The 8,607-nt window shown below is 33.6% G+C and overlaps 1 pseudogene; it reads right to left on the reverse strand.

Annotated features, from left to right (window-relative positions):
- Positions 1 to 2,480: 2,480 nt before the first annotated feature.
- Positions 2,481 to 6,755, reverse strand: LOC103490137 (dynamin-related protein 12A-like; annotated as a pseudogene).
- Positions 6,756 to 8,607: the final 1,852 nt, after the last annotated feature.

Consider the following 8,607-nt stretch of genomic DNA (forward strand, 5'->3'; position numbering starts at 1 on the left):
GTTTAGAGAAGATTGAATGTTTTTTTTTTCATTTTTATGTTTTCTTTTATCAATTAAGAGTTTGGTTTGTTTATGTTTTTATATTTTACTTCATTTTATTTTTAAGTAATCTCGTTAGTATAATATGTTTCATCTCATTGTTTGATATGCTTAGAGTAGCTTGAGTTAATCATGATGCTTACTTTGGTGATGCATTAAATGACTATCTTGCAGTTATGATAGTCATTCGGATACTTTGTTATTTGATTTTTTTTTTCATTTTGTTAAGGTGATTTGTCTAATTAATTTCATATAATTAGGTTATTGCACAATGGATAAGTCGTGGATGATAAAAGATAGATTATCTACGGAATATGAAGAAGGTGTTGATCGTTTTATTGAGTTTACACAAAAACATTCAAGTGGCAGAATTTCTATGTCATGTCCATGTATTAGGTGTGGAAATTCCAAAACACTTAATACTAATGAAGTTAGAAACCACTTATTAATCAATGGTATTAACCAAAGGTATGACAATTGGATTTGGCATGGCAAAAACCTTACTAAGTATTGTCCAACAAATTTAGTTCCTGATATAGACTACAATTCTAGGAAACAATTTTTGGATGATAATGTTGATGACAATATGGTTGAAATGGTGGAAGAGGCACAACAAAATAGTGTAGATGATCCCCAAAAATTTAAAAAGTTACTTATAGATGCTGAAAAACCTTTATATTCAGGTTGTGAAAACTTGACCAAGTTGGGTACAATAGTCAAATTGTATCAGTTAAAAGCAAAATTCGAGTGGAGCGATACTAGCTTTTACAAAGCTGTTGAGTCTGTTGAAAAGTATATTACCTGAAAATAACGAATTGCCAACATCGACGTACGATGCAAAAAAAGTTTTAGTTACTTTAAGAATGATGTATGAGAAGATTCATGCGTGTCCTAATGAATGTTGCCTATACAGAAAAGAATTTGCTGATATATCTAATTGTCCTCATTGTAATGAGTCGAGGTGGAAGAAGCGTAAGAACTCGTCTGAAGTACAAAAAGAAGTGTCTGCTAAAGTTGTTTGGTATTTTCCACCAATTCCACGATTTCAAAGGATGTTCAATAATCAAATACATTCGAAGAATTTAACATGGCATGCAAACGAAAGATTGGTTGATGGAAATTTACGCCATCCAGCTGACAGTCCATCTTGAAAATTGGTTGATCATTTATGGTCTGATTTTGGAAGTGAGGAAAGAAACCTTTGTCTTGCTTTATCTACTAATGGAATTAATCCTCATAGTGAGATGAATAGTAAATATAGTTGTTGGCCCATGATATTGACAACATACAATCTCCCACCATGGTTATGTATGAGACGTAAATTTATGATGTTAACAATGTTAATTTCTGGGCCAAATCAACCGGGGTACAATATAGATGTGTCCTTAGCTCCTTTAATAGATGATTTGAAAATACTATGGAATGATGGTGTACCTTGTTATGATGAATATCGAAATGAGGTTTTCACATTAAAAGCAGTATTATTGTGGACTATTAATGACTTTCCTGCATATGGTAATCTGGCAGGTCGCACTATTAAAGGATATTGTGCATGTTCCATATGCGACAAAAAAACGTTTGCTATACATTTAAAATTTGGAAAGAAGATGGCATATCTTAGACATATAAAATTTTTACCACTTAATCATCCATTTAGAAAACAAAAAAAAGGTTTTCAATAACGAAAAAGAGCTTGGAATAGCTTTCCAACCATTGTCAGGAGAAAGTATTTTTGAAATGTTTATCAATAATGATTTCTCTAATGACGAAAATTCATCGAGTACCAGAAAGAGATCAATAGGCTTTTCACGTAGTTGTTGGAAGAAGAAATCCATATTTTTTGAACTTGAATATTGGAAGAAGCTTCACGTTCGACATTGCTTGGATGTTATGCACTAGTAGAAAAAGGACCGACAATGACAGTTAAATGCTGTCATTAAAAGCTTTCGTGACAGTTTTTTGCAGTCATTGATGCGATAGTCATGGAAAGTATTTTATGATAGTTCTCCAAAACTGTCACGAAATGTGGTTTTTCATGACATAGAATAAATGTCACTAATTCAATATTTTATGACAGATTATAACTGTCATTATTTATTTTTTATGACAGTTAATAACTACCATTGTTTATATTTTATGACATCGAATAACTGTCATTGTTTACATTTGATGACTGCGAATAACTGTCATTGTTAATATTGTATGACAGATATTACATGTCATTATTTATCTTTTATGACACTTATTAACTGTCATCATTTCACTTTCCATGACATTAATTAACTATCAATAAAACTTTTTTGATGACAGTTTTTTTTACATTTAAATGTCATAATTTTGTTTTTAGTCACTGTTTTTCTTGCATTATTTTTTATTCAATCCTGTTTTTCATGTTTCCCTGCCATTACACATACCATTGCACAAACCAATACAATCACATATGGAAAGAAACGGTGAATGTTTTAATATAAAGAAACATACACTTTATAATATTGCTTTAAGTGTTGGTACATATATGGTCTGTTACGAACAAGCTATTTAAATAACTATATTTAAACCAGAAATTTTCCTACCAAACCTAAAAAAATGCCTATACATCAATGAATTGCGACAAATATGGTTTCGCTGCTCCAATGGATTCTGGCAAAACCTAGTAAGAAAATAAAAGGAAACAAAATTGATTCAACAATACAGCACATTCACTTCAACAACACAATACACATTCGCTTCAACAAAACAATACATACACACTTCAACAATAGTAATTTCTAAGCTCGGCAGTAAATTATTCTTTTCTATAACTTCTAAGCTTGGTTTTGGGAATGTAGAGGATATTCAAATGGAAAGCCTTACATATACGGGTCACATAATTATGCTATTGTTTAAGTACACAATGCACAATTTCATCACTAAAAATGAAATCTACAAATTCATCCATATGAAAAAGAAGAAAAACAGAATTGCAAATACTAAATCTGCCCACAAACTCAGCTAAATTAGTTACAAAACTTCACACAATCCAAAACCAACAACAAATAACAAAACTCAAAGCTAAAAATGGGCTTTGCATAATTACGAGCATGTATAGCCGGTACAGATAAAAATTTGAGTGTCGCACCATATTTTTCACAAAAGTATTATGCAACAGAGACTCGAGTTTTCTAATCATCAAGAGTAAACCTAAAAATAAACTAAGAATAGTAATAAATTTAAAAAGTCAAAACAAAAGTGTTATCATTCCTTTTCTATAACTTCTAAGCTTGGTATTGGAAATGTAGAGGGTATTGAAATGGAAAGCCTTACATATACAGGTCACAAAATTATGCTACTGTTTAAGTACACAATGCACAAAATTCATCCATAAGAAAAAAAAGAAAAACAGAATCGCAAACACCAAATTCAGCCCACAAACTCAGGTAAATTCATTACAGAACTTCACAGAAAGTCCAAAACCAACAACGAATAACAAAACTCAAAGCTAAAACACCTACAAGCATATCAATGGCTAAAAGCAAAAGAATTGATCAAATTATGCACTAGACTTTGTCAAATATGTATACCTCACAGAAGCTTATTAATGAATGAAGTTAAACTTTTGATTCACTAACCTTCATTTTCTGTAACGCCACACCTTTCACTTTCTCATCGTCCTTCACTATGTTCACCTTTACGAATCTAAGTCAATGGTAAAAGAACATATTTGAAGACAAGGTTCATCATCTCTTAGCAAGCAGCTCAAAACATATTTGAACAACTATAACTCCGAAGTCAATCTAACCAAACTAATCAATATTATTATAAAACGTTAATTAAACATCGATTGACTGTTTCTTCAGGAGCAAACAAGGATGAAGCATGGTTCTAATTTAAATGTATCATATGCAAGGTTCAAGAGCATACTAGAGTTTCACCCATCGCTTTGTAAACCAGATCCTTCAATATGGCATGAACCTGAAATAAGAGAAAAAAATATATATGTAGGAAGAATGATGAGCATCCAATAAATTCTTAAATAGTGGCAATGATCTCTTAATCTGATAATGAGAAAATATATTAACAAATATATTATAGCGCATCATTGAAACTCTATATAACAAATGTTCACCTCTTCTTCCCCTTATGCACCAATATGTCATAAGCACAAGTTTCATGTATACCAAAGTAATACAAAGTTGTTTTGTGCATACCGCATCAACACATGCTTCAGTTGGGCCTCTAATAGTAACTAAAGTAGATTCAATAAGACGAAGATATTCTTGTTCAGGAGCTATTAAATGAGGTTGATATCCGTTAGCTTCAGTAATAAGTTTCTTTACATTTTCCATTGACAATTGCCTATCAAACTGCAACCTCTTTAGGGCAGTAAGAAGTTTGTCATCAAAGACATTGTAAATTTTATCACCACCAGGACACCTGCAGAGAAAGATGAAGATATAGAATTGCTTAGGAAACATGACAAAAGTCGTCAAGGAGGAAGCACTACATATTACAAAAGAAAACGAGGGAAACATAAACATACATGCCATCAAGGTGCTCTTTAAAATTCTGATGAAAAGCCCGACAAATCTCCATAATCATGTATAGTTTACCCTGCATTTATCAAATAAAAATGTAACTTAAGAGAAGGAAATTAAAGAAACATATATTAACAACCCCTCCAACCATCTTACGGAACCAAAAGCAGAACAGGTAAAACTAAAACAATAAAAATGAACCCTATAAATGGGTTTATAACCAATCGAGGCAACCATTGAAATTTCAAGGAACATACCCAAGCATCATTTGCAACAGGCCTTCCAAGACGACTTAGTTCGAATTCAAGTTCTGAAATGGTCTTGTTAATAAGGTTTTGAATGCCGGGGATTTTGGACTTGATCACCGTTTCTAGATGCTGAAATTAACATTGCAATTACAAAAAGTCAAATATCAATAACCACAATATGCCACTTTACATGATTCCAAATGGGGAAAATATAAGGAATTAGACAAAATAAATGGTAAGCATACCTTTGAAAGGACCTTTGCTAGATGCTCAGAGCCCATCCTATGGGCGAGGTGCTTGTATTTAGGAGTGCTAGCAAAATATTCACGCTCCCTACGCCTAGTTGCAATCATGTCAACATTTTTGTTGATATCTGCTTGTGAACGATCTACAACACCAACCTAAGGAAACTTCAGCTTGTAAGCTTTGCCTTCCAATATCTTAGCAATGCAAAGAATGCGATTTAGAATATGATACAATAGGTATTTACACATCCATTAAATCAAGGCAAAAAAAAAAAAAAAAACAAATATCAATTCTCTGAAGGGGCAAAAACGAACATTTCCAATTTTAACTTCTTGTTCTTAGAAAGGGTCTTGTATAATTACATTACTTTATGTTTGATGAAGAGGGAGTCGGAGAAACTTACATCAACAACATCTGTTCCCTTGTCCATGGGATCAATCTTCGTCAAGACACCAAAAGTTCTCTCCCCTATGAGAAAAATATAGAAAAATGGTAAAGATACCTTAAAAACAAATTTACTCCTTTGAAGAACACTTGAGAAAATAACAATGAGAAAGACACTAACAGAGTATGCAAAATGTAATAACACATTTCTTTTTTAGCAATAAATTATAACAAATGGCTTGAAAGCATTGGTGTTACCAGTAGGATCAACTTCACGAGAAATTTTAATCGCATCCGATTTCGCCAAATCTTGATTGGTGGGTGAAATAGCAAGTATAATACAATTAGACTGCATAAGGGCATGCCAAACAAGTTAACATGCATGATGAAATTTAATCCTTCTTTAACAATGAAAGTACAGATAAAGAAAAGAAATTTGATATGGATAACGATAGGTTGTAAATTGTAATAGATGATTAAACAAAAGAGCACCTTCTATTTTCAAAACCTTATCTTTTCAATATAGGAGCGAACCGCCATTTCAATTTCTTGAACAATACTCTCTGGTTGGCCCTCTGAATTTTGCAAGAGAATACATAAATGTCACCATGTCATTGCTAAGATAACAAAATTAAACCATGGATCAGTATAAGTTGAAATGACTTACCAACAGCTACTTTTGTAAGCCCAAGAAGATCAATAAGTGTGAAGTTTACAACTGTAAAGATTTGAAAAATACAAAGTATATATGAGAAGATGCAAGCAAGAATGGTGCATGAAAGCTACATGCTCAAAATATTTGCAGTCAAGAAACATAGCAACATTAATATCTGCTAAATATTCCCAAAATGGATTTTCCAAAACAATTTCTCAAACTCCCCTAAATTTCAAAACAATATTTCAAGGAGAAATCTCAACCATGCTACTTCATCAAGAAATATTATGAAAGGTTATTTTTGCTAGATTGGAACAAGTCTTTGACTAAAGCTAGTTAGTTAATCAGTAATATTAGAAAGAAAATTCACACTATGCTGCACAAGATGTGCAAAAGATTAATTAGAAAATTCAGAAGTCAAATTCTTGCCCTACCATTAGGAGAATATATACTGAGATGAATTGGGACACTGGAAATTTGTTTAGAGCGGTCAGTCGCTCGATCTGTCTCATTTTGAATTTCCTTCCTGACAGCAACTGCAAAAATAGTTTGTGCAGTAAGAAAAAAGTAGGATAAGCAAATCATTTGTAGAAGTCGAACGGTGGCCAGACGTCGAAGATTCAGCTGACGTCGATGATTCGCCAGACGAAGAAGAAGACCAGTGGCGCAAATGGGAAGGGTTGAGAAATTAGGGATTTTTATTTTAACCAATTAATTTAATAAATTTGGGGATTTTTTATTTTAATAAATCCTACCCTTTTATGACACCAAATAACTGTCACGAAAAATAATTTTCGAAAACAACGTATTTTCCTGCCAAAAAGCGCATTTTGACATATTATGACAATTGTTGCTTCTCTCCTCTCAATTTTTCTTCCAATCAAGTGTCATATAAGGTCACTTTTCTTGTAGTGTGGGTACATTGCTCGACATTCCTGGTAAGACAAAAGATGGATTACAGTCCCGTCGTGACTTAGAACAATTAGGCATTCGTCCTGAGTTGGTGCCAAAGGTTGTAGGAAATAGAACATACATACCTCCAGCTTGTTATACATTATCCAAAAGCGAGAAACACACAGTTTGTCAATCATTGTCTAAAATGAAAGTTCCAGAAGGGTATTCCTCAAACATAAAAAATCTAGTGTCAATCGATACTTTAAAACTTACTGGGTTAAAGTCTAATGATTGTCATGTGCTCATGGAACAATTGCTTTCGGTTGCAATTCGTGCTGCACTACTTAAACACGTGAAAAATGCAATCACACGATTCTGCTTGTTTTTTAATGCTATATGTAGTAAGGTTGTAGATGTTGCACAACTAAGTGTCTTGGAACAAGAGATTGCAGTAATGTTGTGTCTGTTTGAGAAATATTTTCCTCCATCATTCTTCACCATAATAATTCATTTAACCATACATCTAGTTAGAGAAGTTTGGTTGTGTGGCCCTGCGTATCTTCAATGGACGTATCCATTTGAACGTTACATGAAAGTGTAACGACCCAACTCTTTGTACTAAGCTGAGGTCATTACTAAAAAGAAACAATGACAAGAGACACTTTTTGAAACGAGGGAAGAATAAATTTTCATTAAAAACGGAATATTAAAACACTGAAACATAAACGCGGAAGCAAAACTGAGTCCCCATATGGCATGTCACGGATCCTTCTTTGTCACTCGCCAGCTTTCCTCTACCTTTACCTTCGCCTGAAATGTTAAACATAGAAAGAGTGAGTATAAACATATACTCAGTAAGGGACCTACTACTAGTCCCGCTAGGTGTCTGTTAACTTCCCATTAGAGTCCTGAAAATGGTACCCAATCTCTGGCACGTTCCCGAACACGTGCAACATGCGCTTCCGTAGGAACGAAAATCTGGTCTTCGGTGTCCCGGGGGAGCACCTAGGACATGCTGGTCTGTAGTGAACCTGGGGGTAACACTAAGACAATCGGGATGCGAGGACCCCGTCGAATCACTCGAATCATATCTATATCCATGCTAGACTGGCGTCCCGTCGGACCACACAGTCCTAAATAGGTGGTGATCTCGAAGGACACCCATGCAGGTACGACTCTAATAGACAAAGTTAACAGAACACCCTATCCATAGCATGTAGCATAACATAACATCATAACATGGCATGAGTATTAATCTTAACGTCCTTAATCATGTGATTAATATATCATGCATTAACAATCATCAACAGTCATCAACAACATACTACCGGTCATTAACATAACATCAGTCATCATCATCAATCATCAACATAATAATCTCAGTCATCATCATCAACATCAATACAATGACAGTCATTATCAATAGTATCAAGTTATGCATTTTAGCTACCATCAATGCATAATCATAATTACATGCGGTCTCTTAAATTCAGTTCGAAGGTCTAGTAGGAGAATCTCTTACCTAGAGATTTTAGCCAAACAAGGTACTCCCTAGTTGACAGTAAAAATTCTCCAATTAACTTGATCCTAATCATAAAAGGAAAACTTAGTATCTTAATTAATGAAA

The sequence above is a fragment of the Cucumis melo genome, chromosome 1, assembly GCF_025177605.1.
Source record: "Cucumis melo cultivar AY chromosome 1, USDA_Cmelo_AY_1.0, whole genome shotgun sequence".
Lineage (NCBI taxonomy): Eukaryota > Viridiplantae > Streptophyta > Magnoliopsida > Cucurbitales > Cucurbitaceae > Cucumis > Cucumis melo.